This window comes from Dipodomys spectabilis, unplaced genomic scaffold (genome assembly GCF_019054845.1).
Source record: "Dipodomys spectabilis isolate Male_0828 unplaced genomic scaffold, ASM1905484v1 ptg000058l, whole genome shotgun sequence".
Lineage (NCBI taxonomy): Eukaryota > Metazoa > Chordata > Mammalia > Rodentia > Heteromyidae > Dipodomys > Dipodomys spectabilis.
This window is the reverse complement of record NW_024870735.1, coordinates 1,933,284-1,947,525: the sequence shown is the minus strand read 5'-3', so window position 1 is coordinate 1,947,525 and position 14,242 is coordinate 1,933,284. Positions and strand designations below refer to the sequence as shown.

At 37.0% G+C, this 14,242-nt stretch overlaps 1 non-coding gene across 1 annotated transcript; it reads right to left on the bottom strand.

Annotated features, from left to right (window-relative positions):
- Nucleotides 1-9,661: 9,661 nt before the first annotated feature.
- LOC122108372 lies at nucleotides 9,662-9,768 on the bottom strand. Its single transcript, XR_006147553.1, has one exon. It is a non-coding gene; the product is annotated as a U6 spliceosomal RNA (small nuclear RNA).
- Nucleotides 9,769-14,242: the final 4,474 nt, after the last annotated feature.

The following is a 14,242-nucleotide window of genomic DNA, read 5'->3' as shown; positions in this document are numbered from 1 at the left end:
TTTACCACCACACCTGGCTTCTTTGATTTTTTTTTGATAAGAGTTATAATAGTTATGAAGTAGTATCATAGTAATTTTGAGTTGCATTTCTCTAATGACTTCTGTTCAGAAAGCATTAAGCCAGCGTAGAAGGGGTATCAAACACAAATTTGTAAACCCACTGGTGATTTTCAGGGCTTTTTGGAAAGCAGGTCTATTCAGAACTTTTGTCCATTTTAAATCAAGTTTCTTGTTAATCTCATCTTTAATATCTCTATACAAAATGAATACTTAATTCAATATAGTAGAAAGGAAAAATTAAGCAACTCCTAACATTTTTCACTTTTCAATAAAATGATATTGCTTAAATCAATTTCTGTTTATGCTTGAGACTATACTACTCAATTTGGTTAGACCTTTTACAAAGCTTTATATACTTTATTTATTTTATGTTGATTGCTCTTTCCAAATCCTGCGTGTCTAATTTTGGTTTCTTTCAGTTTCATGTAGTTCAGATTTCAAACTGAAGAATGAATGGAAGGAAACAAACAAAAAAATAGTTACTCTCATCTGATGATGCCTCTACAAGAATGAGGAAAGAGTTCATCCTGCTAAGGATCTATGATAGAATTTCAAAAAGAGAATTCATTCTTCTAGGTTTTCCCTATCTTTGTGATGTACCTTAAATTATATAAAACAAAATATACTGCTCAGATACTCTTACGTTTCATCAGTTTTGTACATTTTCATAAGGACTTCACATCTGTCTACAACATTCCTTCTTTATAATGTCCCTGATATTTTTACATTATCAAGACATAAGATAACCAGCTTGATTTACAGCATGAGAAGTTATCCTCCTGGCTTCCCTAGAAGCAGAGCATGGTCAATAGATAACATTACTTCTAGTTGCTCACCACATGTAATGGTTTCTGTAATATATTTTATTTAGTATTTAAAAAATTGTTGGTTAAACTCAAAGTTCATTCATAGAAGTTTGTGTTGAGTTTTTCACAAGTTTTATTTCTATTAATTCTTAAGATAACATTTGCTATAATGCTAATATTATTACCATTTAAGTGTTGGGAAAAATTGTAATTAAAGGCAGTAAGGGCATGGCCCAAATACACACAGTGAGGAAGAAAATGAGTAAAAGTTTCCAAAAATTTTTCAGCAATACAGAAAAGGTAGGTAAAAATCTCACCATTCTTTTACACTCTAAATTCAATATTCATGTTGCTCAAGAAATAATAGCATAGCAATTATTGCCCATGATGATTGTTTTCTGTCACAATTTGTCTTCAACACAGACTGTGTTGGTGACATCACGCACAGAATTGAACTTATACATTGAGTTTCAAAGACAGCCAAATTTCTTCTGTCCTACAGTTCCATTTTTCTTTTTAAAAAATACCAAAACTTTTAAATATCATCACTTTCTGTCTTTTAGAATCCAAAAGAGAAATAAATTCACATTTAATTTAATAAATTCACCTTTACTTTTAAAGCAAAATGCTTTAAAAGTAGGAGATGATAAAAACAGGCCCCCATGAAGTAAATTTTCTTCTACTTTTAAAATTATTCTGAAAACCTTGTGCTGGTTGGTCACTCCTGTAATCTTGTTTACTTGAGATATCTACTCAGGAGGCTAAGATCTGTGGATAACAGTTGGAAGCCAATCAGGGCAAAAACATTTTTGAGATTATTTTTCAAAAAATTTAATGAACTAGGAAAGAGCCAGGAGTGGAAATGTAGCTCATATAGTAGTTCACCAATCTAGAGAGGAAAGGCCTACCAAGACCTTAAAGCCCTGAGTTCAAATTCTCAGCACTCCAACACACTTGTGTGCACACGTGCACACACACACATTTATTCAAAATACCTTCATGTCAGTGTTTTGCATTTATTTATTTGTTAATGAGATTATATGGATAAAATAAGGGAAATTAAATCTTCAATCTCAGAACATTTTTATACATTTTTTTTATTTTAAAATACTGCACAGAGAAGTGACATTTACATGAGCAAGGTAATGAGTACATTTCCTAACAAGCATTGTTACCTCCTCCTTTATATTCCCCCACCATCCCTTCTCTCCCACCTCCGCAAGTACACTCCACTCCTCCTCTCTCCTTCCCCTGCATAAATTGTAAAATTCATTTTCAACATAGTGTCTTGTGCATCTCATTGTTACAATGGGTCAACGGGTATCCCTATTTAAGCATTTTGTTGTTTTCTTCTTCTCACCAAATTAGAGAAACGTATATACAAGATGTAGGTGCACCAACTTCAAATACAGTGAAAAAAGGGGTTATAGCGTGGTTGAGGAACATATAAAGAAACAAAAAAAAAATCACATCGTACAGTATAAGTATGTTAGAAATAATAGCATGATACAATCACTTGTGTACCTATCTTGGCATTCGTTTAGCTTAACATCATCTTATCTGGTCAAATGCACATAGTTCTTGACATTTTCTGATAATCCCGGACATATATTAGTTATTGAAAATAAGAAAAACCATGGGACGTATGTTTCTTTGGACCTCGCTTACTTCACTTAATAAATTTTTTCCAAATCTTTCCATTTCTTAACAAATAGGGCAATGTCATTCTTTCTGATGGAGGCATAGAATGCAATTGTATATATTGACCACGTTTTCTTTTTTTTTTTAATTTAATTTAATTTTATTTGAGAACATACTGTAGAGAGGGGTTACAATTACATGGGCAGGACAATGCATACATTTCTTACCAAGCATTGCAGCCTCATCCTTTGTTTACGTTCACCTCCCTTATCAGCCTCCCCCCTCCCCCCCACCCAATCATACCCTCCCTTCTCCCCCCACACCGACATTGTAAAGCTTGTTTTGACATGACATTTTATACTTCTCATTGTTGCAACAGGTCCACCTGAATCCTTAAACTACTTGTTTGCCCCCATCTCCTCCACATGTTATACTGACATCAAATATAGTGAAAGCGGGGGTTACATTGTGGGGGAGGGACATACAAAGCAACAAATAATCTTATAAATGCATTAGAAACACATGCATGAAAGAAACAAAAACCTTAAAATACATATTTGAGGGTTCGTTTTCCTAACATCACATTCTCTGACTTTTTCCGCTTGACTCATACCTATACTAGATATTGCAAATAAGGGAAACCATGGGACCTATGTTTCTTTGGGCCTGGCTTACTTCACTTAATATAATTTTTTCCAAGCCTTTCCATTTCCTAACAAATGGGGAAATGTCATTCTTTCTGATGGAGGCATAGAATTCCATTGTGTATATATACCACATTTTCTTGATCCATTCATCTACTGAGGGGCAACTGGGTTGGTTCCATATCTTAGCTATGGTAAATAATGCTGCAATAAACATAGTTGTGCTGGTAGCTTTAGTGTGGTCTTGTTTGTAAACATTAGGGTAAATGCCCAAAAGTGGGATTGCTGGGTCATAGGGGAGTTCTATGTGAAGTCTTTTGAGGAACCTCCATACTGCTTTCCAAAGTGGTTGAACAAGTTTACATTCCCACCAACAATGAAGTAAGGTTCCTTTCTGTCCAAATCCCCTCCAGCATCTGTTGTTGTTAGAGTTCTTGATTTTTGCTGTTCTAACTGGAGTGAGGTGATATCTCAATGTTGTTTTGATTTGCATTTCTTTTATGGCTATGGATGTTGAACATTTCTTCATGTGTCTATTGGCCATCCTTCTTTCTTCTTCAGAGAAGTTTCTCTTTAAGTCTTTCGCCCACTTACTTATTGGGCAGTTGTTTCTTTGAAGATTTGTTGTTGGGTGGTTTAATTTTTTGAGTTCCAAGTATATTTTAGATATGAGACCCTTGTCCGTTGTATGGCTAGTAAAGATCTTCTCCCAATCCGTGGGCTTTCTATTGATCTTGCTAGCTATGCCATTTGCCCTGCAGAAGCTCTGCAACCTTATGCAATCCCATTTGTCCAACCTTTCTTTGATTTGTTGTGTTTCCGGGTCTCTATTCAGAAAATTTCGGCCTGAGCCAAGGAGACATAGGGTTTGTCCTATTATTCCATCCTGTAATGTTTTCAGAGTGTCTGCTTTGACTTCAAGGTCTTTGATCCATTTGGAGTTGATTCTGGTGTAGGGTGATATATAAGGATCTAGCTACAGTTTTCTACATGTAGTTAACCAGTTTTGCCAGCACCATTTACTGAAGAGGCTGTCTGTCTTCCATTCTATTGTTTTAGCTCCCTTATCGAAGATTAGATGGCTATAGGTCTGTAGGTTCATTTCTGGGTTTTCAATTCTATTCCATTGGTCCTGAGGTCTGTTCTTATGCCAATCCCAAGCTGTTTTGATTACTATGGCTTTATAGTAGAGTTTGAAATTTGGTATTGATATTCCTCCAGCAGTGTTCTTTCCATTGAGGAGCGTTTTTGCTATTCGGGGTCTTTTATTGTTCCATATGAATTTTTGGATTGCCTCTTCTATTTCCTTGAAGAAGGAGAGTGGAATTTTGATAGGTATTGCGTTGAATTTGTAGATAGCCTTGGGAAGTATTGCCATTTTCACGATGTTAATCTTTCCAATCCAGGAGCATGGGAGGTTTTGCCATTTTTTAAGTTCTGTGTTGATTTCCTTTTTCAAGATTTTAAAGTTTTCATCATAGAGGTCCTTCACTTCTTTAGTTAATTCCTAGGTATTTTATTTTTTGTGGGGCTATTACAAATGGAGTTGCTTTCCTAATTTCAGCCACACTTTCCTCATTGTCGGCATACAGAAAAGCCATTGATTTTTGGGGGGTTAATTTTATAACCTGCTACTTTGCCAAAGTTTTGAATCAGCTTGAGTAATTTGGGAGGGAGTCTATGGGATTCCTTAAATACAAGATCATGTCATCTGCAAAGAGGGAGAGTTTTATTTCTTCTTTCCCTATTTGGATCCCCTTTATGTCTGCATCTTGTCTTATTGCTGTAGGTAGGCATTCTAATACTAGATTGAAGAGAAGTGGAGAGAGTGGGCATCCTTGTCTTGTTCCTGAGTTAAGAGGAAATGGCTTTAGTTTTTCACCATTGAGTATAATGCTGGCTGTAGGTTTGTCATATACAATCTTTATTGTATTAAGGAATGTTCCATGGATTCCTAATTTTTCCAAAACCTTCATCTTAAAGTGGTGATGGATCTTGTCGGATGCTTTTTCTACGTCTATTGAGATAACCATATGGTTCTTATACTTGCTCCTGTTGATGTGATGAGTAATATTAATTGATTTGTGTATATTGAACCAGCTTTGCATCCCTGAAATGAATCCTGTTTGATCGTGGTGTATGATATTTTGGATGAATTGTTGAAGTCGGTTGGCCAAAATTTTGTTGAGAAGTTTTGCATCAATGTTTATCAAAGAAATGGATCTATAGTTCTCTTTCTTTGATGAGTCCCTGCCTGGTTTTGGGATGAGGGTTATGATGGCTTCATAGAATGTGTTCGGTAGTGAGCTTTCTCTTTCAATTTCATTGAAGCATTGGAGGAGAATTGGTGTCAGCTCTGCTTTGAAGGCCTTGTAAAATTCTGCTGTAAAACCATCTGGTCCTGGACTTTTCTTAGCTGGGAGGTCTCTTAGGCTGTTTCTATTTCAATGCTTGATATGGGCCTGTTAAGATAGTTTAACTCATCTTGGTTTACTTTTGGCATGTCAATATTTGCTAGGAAGAGGTCCATTTCTGTCAAGTTCTCAAACTTAGTAGCATAAAGTTTTGAGAAGTATTCCCTTACAATGTTCTGAATCTTGGTTGTTACCGTGGTGATATTTCCATTCTCATCTCTGAGTTTATTAATTTGGGTGTGTTCTCTTCTTTTTCTGATAAGATTTGCTAAGGGTCTGTCAATTTTTTTCAGTTTTTCGAAGAACCAACTCTTTGTTTTGTTGATTCTTTCTATAGTTTTTTTTGGATTCTAATTAATTTAATTGTGATTTAATTTTTATTATTTCTTTCTGTCTACTGGATTGGGGTTTATGTTGCTGCTCTTTTTCAAGGAGGTTTAGATGTTTATTAATTTGTGAGTTTCAGATCTCTCCAATTTGTTGATGTAGGAGCTCAGAGCTATAAATTTCCCTCTGAGTACTGCCATTGCTGTGTCCCAGAGGAGCTGGTATTTTGTGTGTTCATTTTTGTTGAATAGCATGAACATTTGAATTTCCTTTCTAATCACTTCTACGACCAACTGATGATTCAGCAGTATGTTGTTCAGCCTCCATATGATACCGGACTTTCTTTGGTGGCTTTTGGTGTTGAGTTCTAATTTTATTCCCTTGTAGTCAGAGAGAATACAAGGTATAACTTCAATGTTTCTGAATTTAGACAAGTTTGCTTTGTGGCCTAAAATGTGGTCTATTTTAGAAAACGTTCCATGTGCTGCTGAGAAAAACGTGTATTCTGATGCTGCTGGGTGAAATGTTCGGTAGATGTCTGTTAAGTCTAGTTGATCTATGCAGCTGTTTAGATCTGCGGTTTCCCTGTTGAGTTTTTGCCGAGTTGATCTATCTAGTGGGGAGAGTGGTGTGTTAAAATCCCCAACAATTATTGTCTTTGGATCTATATGGGATTTGAGGGAAAGTAGTGTTTCTTTGATAAATTTGAGTGCTCCATTTTTTTATATCTTTTCCTTCTAATTGGTCAGCTTTGATGGCTTCAAGTTCTTTGTTGAAGCTCTGTTTTAGGTCTTGTACGAATTTCTTTACTTCCTTAATTTGGTGTTCAGTGTTTGTCCTCAAATCACTTAGTTGATTGGTTATGGTTTCTTTGGACTCCCATTCCTTCTGTTGGGTTCCATTCAGCATTCCCTTTGTGGTCTCCCTGACTTCCTTCAGCTCTTTGTTAATGGATTCCATGAATGCCTTTAGTGATCTTTGTGTGTTCTCTACCTGGTCTCTCAATTCCTGTATTACTCTTTGATTAGCTTCCTCCCGTTCGTGGGATTCCTGCAGATCTCTTTGAGTGTTCTCAGCCTGCTCACGCCATTCCTCCCTTTCTCTTTGAGTATTCTCAAGTTGTTCACGCAAATCCTGTATCAGTTTTTGAGGAGCTTCCTCACGCTTATGATATTCCTGTATAAACTTTTGGGATGCCTCCTCTCTCTCCCTATCACGCTCATACAGAGTCCTTTGTACGTTGTCAAACTTCTCATTTATCATGTTTGCCAGCAGTGTTTGTAGAGATATTTGGGAACTCTCCTCTTGATTATTCATTATCTGTTCTAACCCCTGATTACCAAGATTGGGAATTGAGATATCCGAATTTGCCATTTTTCTTGTGTTTTTCCGGCTTACTCTGCCCATTTGAGATGAAGATAGCACCAGTTTTGTGCTAGAACACTATCTTAAGGCAACCATCAACCAAAGTTTGCATTTGTATAGTCAATAGTCTACAGATACAATCTAGTTCAACAGATACATCTATTCGACATCAAACAACTATATGTTAAAGGACTTCGAACCACAAAGAAGAATTTGGAAAACCAGAAATTATTAGGGTTAGGGAGAGATGTGGGAAAAAGTACGAATAGATTGGTGTGGGGATGCACAGGGAGAGTTAACTATGTCCTAATCTCAATGCAGGAAATAGGTTGGGTAGGATGCAAGTAGAGAGAGAGAGAAAAAGAAGAAAGGGAAAGGGGAATGAAAAGAGACCAGAAAAAAAATAGAAACTTAAAAATTAATGTTATTATAGAGATTAAAAGACCATCTATTTAGAGAGGAATGTGAATATATTGAGAGAAAGGGAGGGACATAAGGAGATGTGAAAAACTTAAAAAAATGCTTAAAATATTATATAGGTATAAAGAGGTAGTACTGCTATTAATGAATTTAAGTCTCAGAGGTTTTGATTTGAGTAATAAGTTTGTGGATTAAGTGTGTACACAACGGGGGATAGGGTCTACTAGTTAACTACGGGTTTATCTGAGGATGTGCAGGAGAAGAGTTAAGTCACATAAAGAAGAACAAAAGAGAGGAAAAGGTGGAAAGGAAAGAAACGTGAGAAGAAAAGATCAGAAGTTCAGTAGAGCTAGACAAAAACCAAAAAGATAATTAAGAATGAAAGAAAAAGAGAAAGAAGACAAGAAACGAAAGGAAAACACACATTCACGTATTCCTAAAATAAAAATTATAACAGGAGAAAAAAAAAGTTACTGGAAAACAATTATTTTTTCAGAAGAGGCAAAAATTAAAGATTAATAAAAGTTTTAGAAACGGAAAAATTTTTTTTTATATATATAAGGTAACAAAAAACGAAAAAAAAAACAAAACAAAAAAAAAGAAAAAAAGAAAAGAAGAAGAAGAAAAAAAAAGTTCTTTGATATTTTTTTGGGGGGAGGGGTGGGAAGAATCCTGTATCTCTCTTTTGTCTGTAACCAGAGTCTTGTTGGAGTCTCTGGTCAGCTTGAGGTCCTGTGGCTTGATTGGTTTCTTAAGTCAGTTTGTTGGAACAGGCAGAAAAATGCTCTGCTTTACCCAAGATTTTGAGATCCCCCTCCTAGGTTAGTTTACTGGGAGGGTGATCTGCTTTGAGAATCACAAAAAAGGGGGATGCAGTGATGAGGCTAGGTTCTGGTTAGAGTTGAGGCCTTTCAACAGACAGTAGCTTTTCCCTGGGGCTATTTTGTGAAAAAAACTCACAGCACCCAGCCTGGAGCCATTCTCAGGGTTTCTGTTTTTCAATTGATTGTGGTGGCTGCTAGAGGGAGGGGCAGCCTCTGGCTCTGGTTACCCGGTGAGGAGAGCCACTCCAATGGCTGGCGCCTGAGCTGGGTGACTTTTCCCTGGATGGAACTGAGTCTGTGAGGTCACTTCGCCGTTAAGTTCTTGTGACCTGCTAAATGACTCGTTTTATTCCAAGGCCTGAGCTGGAGCTAGTCGCTCCTCTGAGTTTTGTCGGTATCCAAGATGGAGATCACCAGTGCTGGCGGGGGAGGGGTGGCCTTCCCTCCTCTGCTCCCTGAGAAGGAGTGAGGATGTTGGGCTTCTACTCACGCCGAGTCTTGGATCCTGGGTCATCTCTTGTCTGCAAAGTGCAGGATGAAGATGTCTGCTTCTTGTCGGTTCTTGCTGGTGTTGAGTAGAATCCGCTGGCCCGCTGCGTCTGTCTCCTTCGTCCCGGACTGTGTCTCAGATATGACCCCGCGGCGGTGGTTGCGCCGCGACCCTGCTGCTGCAGCGGCAGCTGGTGGCAAGCACTCAGATGTGTCTGCTTGGCTTCCCCTCTCTTGACTATCTCTCTCCTGTGATGGTATACTTGGTGTGATTCTCTGGCTTGGGACTGTTCACTGGAACTCTGAAACTGCTTTCTATGCAAGAGCTTGTTCAGATTCCAGCTTCTCCTCAGCCATCTTCCCGGAAATCCTTTACCACGTTTTCTTGATCCATTCATCTACTGACGGGCATCTGGATTGGTTGCATATCTTAGCTATGGTAAATAATGTTGCAATAAACATAGTTGTGCTGGTAGTTTTAATATGGTCTTATTTGTGATCCTTTGGGTAAATGAACAAAAGTGGGATTGCTGGGTCATAGGGGAGCTTTATGTGGAGTCATTTGAGGAAACTCCATACTGCTTTCCAAAGTGGTTGAAGAAGTTTACACTCCCACCAAGAATGCAGTAGGGTTCCCTTGTGGCCCCATCCCCTCCAGCATTTGTTGTTGTAAAAATATGGATTGCTTCATGAATTTGCAAGTCATCCATGTGCAGGGACCATGCTAATCCTCTCTGTATCATTCTGATGTTAGTGTATGGGCTGCCGGATTAAGCACAGAACATTTTTTATATAGAAGTTGTAATTGATTTTCTTAGTCAATTCCACAAAAAAGTAAGTTCAAAAGAATTGTCATGAAATTTTAGAATCATGCAGTTCTTACATAAGCACACATTTTTGATGTTGGCATAATTTGTGGAGGGGAAGGGGAAAATGTTTAAATAGGGATACAAGTAGACCCATTGCAACAATGAAAGGAACTTTACAACTTTGGCATCTCTACTACTGCCATACCTGCAGATTGTAACTTGATTGCTTCTTTTGAGGTAAGTATCACTATACCTGGGTCTGCTTGGACTGTGGTCCTCCTAACACAAGCAAAACACATAGCACCCATCAAACTCTAACAGAGTTTCTGAAACTTCTTCTTCTTTTTTTTTTTTTTTGGTTTGGGCTTGCCTGGAACTGCAATTCTCTAATCTCTGTTTTCTAAGTAGATAATATTACAGGTTTGAGCCACTTTATCCAGTAAAAGTATACAATTTCAAGATATCTTGATATTGCCTATATTTGTGCTTAACATATATAGCTAACCTTAATTTTCTCCCTCTTTTGTTTAGTACTCTGAGTTGAAAACATTGGCTTTCTTAATATACATGGCTTTGTTTTGGGTGGAATCCCATCACAATCCAAAAAATCTCCCAAAAGTTTATGTCGAATCATGGAAAAGAAGGCTTCAGGTTGGAAAAAACAAACAAACAAAAAAAAAAACCAATGATCCTTAACTTATAATTGCAGTATACTTATAGTGTTAGTCAATACTTTCTGAAGTATGAGAAGAGAAGGAAGACAGAAATGTGAAAGATGTCAGGTCTCTGGAATTTCTGTAGTTGTCACTTCATGTTATATTCTTCCTTAAAACTTGCTTTATTAAAACCCTCTGGGTGGATATTAGTTGGACTGTTCGGTAACCTTACCCAAGAAATGAAGCTGAGGGCTGGGAAGGTGGCTCAGTGGTAGAGTGCTTGCCTTGCATGCATGAGACTTGGGTTCGATTCCTCTGCACCACATAAGCCAAAAGAAAAAAACCGGAAGTGGCACTGTGGCTCAAGTGGTAGAGCGCTAGCCTTGAGCTGAAGAGCTGAGGGACAGCACCCAGGCCCACAGTTCAGATCCCACGACCGGACCCCCCAAAAAAAATCTTTGGGCTGGGAAGGTGGCTCAGTGGTAGAGCACTTGCCTTGCATGCTCGAGGCCCTGGGTTCGATTCCTCAGCACCACATAAGAAAAAAGCCGGAAGTGGCACTGTGGCTCAAGTGGTAGAGCGCTAGCCTTGAGCTGAAGAGCTGAGGGACAACGCCCAGGCCCAGAGTTCAGGCCCCAAGACGGGACCCAAAAAAAAAAAAAAAAGAAATGAAGCTGATTTTAGAAGGCTGATGATTTGGTAAATAAAGGAATAATGAGAATGAGCACTGATATTGTCACAGAATGAGCCGACAAGGTTCATTGCTGAACAGCAAAACAAAACAGTTTCAAGTCCGATGATGCACATTCGAACATATATAGATAGATACATATATGTATACATATACAAACATACATGAAAATGTATATATCCAGTAGAATATAGAGAGAAAGTTGGTGTGACAATTATTAAACTATATCAAACTGGTCGCAGGAAAGGTCCAGTAAAATATCAATAGTTTAGCATAGATTTTGCATAGATTTGTAAAGGATGAAAATTCTTTCCTCATTTTATACTTTACAAATATCTTTAGTACGTTTAAGTTTTTTTATACTGTAGTTGGAGCACCTATATAATGCTGAGAATGGAATTACATAAAGTATGCAACATGAATAGGCCAGCCAGTATAGGAAAGTTCATGAGATTCTTATTTCCAATTAACCACCAGGAGAAATGGAGTTTCAGTTCAGATTTTATGTAGAGCACTGGCCTTGAACACAAAAGCACCAGTCAGGCTGTGAGTTTAAGCCCTAGGATCTACAGAAACAAAAACACAAAATATAACTTTGAGTTAGATATTTTATAATGAAGCGTTTTTATGTACTCTACATTGTTAGAAAGACTAGATTTCTGTGTTAGCTTTATAACCTATCATAATAAGTGATATTGTCCATTTATTAAGCAGAAAGGCTTACTCAGATTTATAAGTTTGAAGGTTTCAGTGTAAGTGTATGTTCAGTTGGTTTTATTGCTTTGGTGGCCTGTGACAAGACAATGTCAAGGTGAGGAGTATATCAAAAAGAAATGTTTTTGACCTAGAATGATTAAAAGAGAAAAGAAGAAAGCAGATGAGTGTGCATGTTCTCAGAGGTTTCACTCTGAAGAACTTAATCTCCATAAGAACTATTCAGGTATTCTCCACAGTATGGGAGGAAATGGAAAGTCATTTTTCTTTAACACATAGGTCTTTCTGGGGCATTCTGAATTCAAATGGCAACATCCTCACCAATGATAATGAATTGTCCAGGGGTGGAATAGATATTGCTATAAATTCCAATCAGATCTCAGCAGACTAAATATTTTATGGAATCCCTATTAAAATATTTTCTTGCAGACTGACTGGGTCTTCATACTACATATTTGTATATCTGTGTGTATGTGTGGGTTTGAATAAACTAATACAGCAATGTAGCAAATTAAAGTATTAGTAAGGCCTTTCTCTTCTCATATCATGAAAGCCTGCCACAATTCTCAATCAAATCCCATTCAAGATTCAAACATTAATGCTCTCTCAAAAGTTCTGTATGCAAACCCAGGTACATTCACTTCATTTAAGTCGGCAATGATATATGAAAATTTTAAGTCTACCATGGAAAAAAATTATATTAAGCAAAGTTAGCCAGGCCCAAAAAAACTTAGGTCCCATGGTTTCCCTTAATTGCAATAACTAGTATATGTCTGAGTCATGCAGAAAACGTCAGATAAGTTGATGTTAGGAAAATGAACCCTAATATATGTATTCAAATGTTTTTTTTTTCTTTCAGGTGATTGTTTCTAACACATTTATAAGATTATTTCTTTGTTGCTTTGTATGTTCCTCCCCCATGGTATAACCCCTCCTTTCACTGTATTTGAGGTTGGTATAATTTGAGAAGGGGAAAGGAAAAAAGAAATGTTTAAATTGGGGTACAGGTGGATCCATTCCAACAATGAGATGTACAAGTCGTTATATGGAAAAACGAACTTTACAACTTTGGTGGGGGCAGGGAGGAGGGTTGGATGGAGGGGCAGGGGAGGGAGAATGGGAAGGGATGGGAAGGGGAAACAAAGGAGGAGGCTAGAATGCTTGATAAGAAATGTACTCATTATCTTGTCCATGTAATTATAACCCCTCTGTACATTATTTTCACAATATAAAAAGAAAAAAAGAAAAATTTAAGTCTTCCAATTACGTTGTCACCAAGGAAACATGTACAATATTTCCTTACAAAATATCTAGATTGTAGAACACTTTAGCCAGAAAATTGAAGGAGTATACATTATAGGATTTAATTTAAATATTTAGTCACTGAAATGTATATTCTATATCCACAACTTAGAGCCCCTTCAAAATACATAATTGCATACCTCATCTATTACCATCTTCCGTGAAGACAGTCCTTGCTGAAAACGAACCAAATGTGGTAAACCAATTAAAATGTACGCCTTTGTCAAATGCTGTTGTTTTAAAGCATGGAAGTGATAGAACAATTAATGCCAGTGAACAGCTGGTTCTAAGGAGTATGGAAAGTGATTACTTTGGACTCTAGGTGGAAAAATCCACAGATGTTTCAGAATGTGCTTCGTTTTGGCATTTGTGAGATATATTTTGGAAAGCACAATGAATGAAAGCATGTTGTTTTATAAAGATTTGCTGACTGACAAACCAGGGAAAGAAAACTTATTGAAATGTTTCAAATGAGAAGACAGACAATAGGGTGGGTAAGATGTGGTATGCAGCTTTAAATACAGACTGAAGCAAACCAAAGAATGGGAAATCTTTTTCCTTAAAAGCTTTCTGGGTGTATTGTGCTATACACTATAATGATGAAATGATCATTTCTATGGAAAAGTCATGAAAAAACATTGTCACCTGTTGAATTTCTTTATAAAGTGAATCTTAATTGACAAGAATGAAGAAATTTAAATATGTTAATAAAACATTATCAAGTATTACTTTAATTTTTCATTAAAAGTTAAAGCAAACTGACAGACTATTAGTCCATTAAGATTTATGTTTCCTGTCATATTTATTTTCCTTTTTTTCCTCTTTTTTGGGTGGTGATATTTTTTTCAGAAAGGCGACCTAGTCTTAACCATTACTCACAAAATTTATGCTGTCAGAGAATCAGAGTTTTTTTTTTATTAAATTAAGACAATAGTAGGCTCATTTTATGCCAAATCAAAATATAAACACCAAAACATTTTTCACTAAAAAACCACTCATAAAAGATCATGAGGGGGAAAAGGCTCAGGAGGACCGGTATAATCCAGGCGCAGGAAGAAAAGCTTAGGAAAACACCTGAAC